The sequence below is a fragment of the Sesamum indicum genome, linkage group LG4 (genome assembly GCF_000512975.1).
Source record: "Sesamum indicum cultivar Zhongzhi No. 13 linkage group LG4, S_indicum_v1.0, whole genome shotgun sequence".
Taxonomy (NCBI): domain Eukaryota; kingdom Viridiplantae; phylum Streptophyta; class Magnoliopsida; order Lamiales; family Pedaliaceae; genus Sesamum; species Sesamum indicum.
This window is the reverse complement of record NC_026148.1, coordinates 1,378,135-1,378,591: the sequence shown is the minus strand read 5'-3', so window position 1 is coordinate 1,378,591 and position 457 is coordinate 1,378,135.

Genomic DNA, 457 nt, shown 5'->3' with positions numbered 1-457 from the left:
TCTTCCTTGAGATTGACCATGTTTTCTAGAGAAAGCAACTTAGTTCATTTACTAACAATTTTATAACCAGGCCTAATCTTATGGGATCTCAATGTAATTTACCCTTTATATTATTCGTTTTAAAATTATGAACTCATGAATATTGTCAAAGTTAATTTTAATTGCTCCTTTATAGACAAAGCCATAATGAAATTTGGTTTTGGAATAATAATGAAAATAATATAATAAATACTTTAATAAATAAAAAAATGAGATTGTCAGACATAAAGAGCATTATTTTTACAATAATCAATTAATCTTAGAAATTGATAATTTGTGTTGTTGTTTCATGGACTAAATTCTTGTCTACCCTAAAATGCAAAATACTTGTATTTTCCCATTATATGCCAAGGTAGACAATAACACAAAGAAAGAAAGAAATGAATAATAGAAATGTTAATATAGATATGTATGGGTG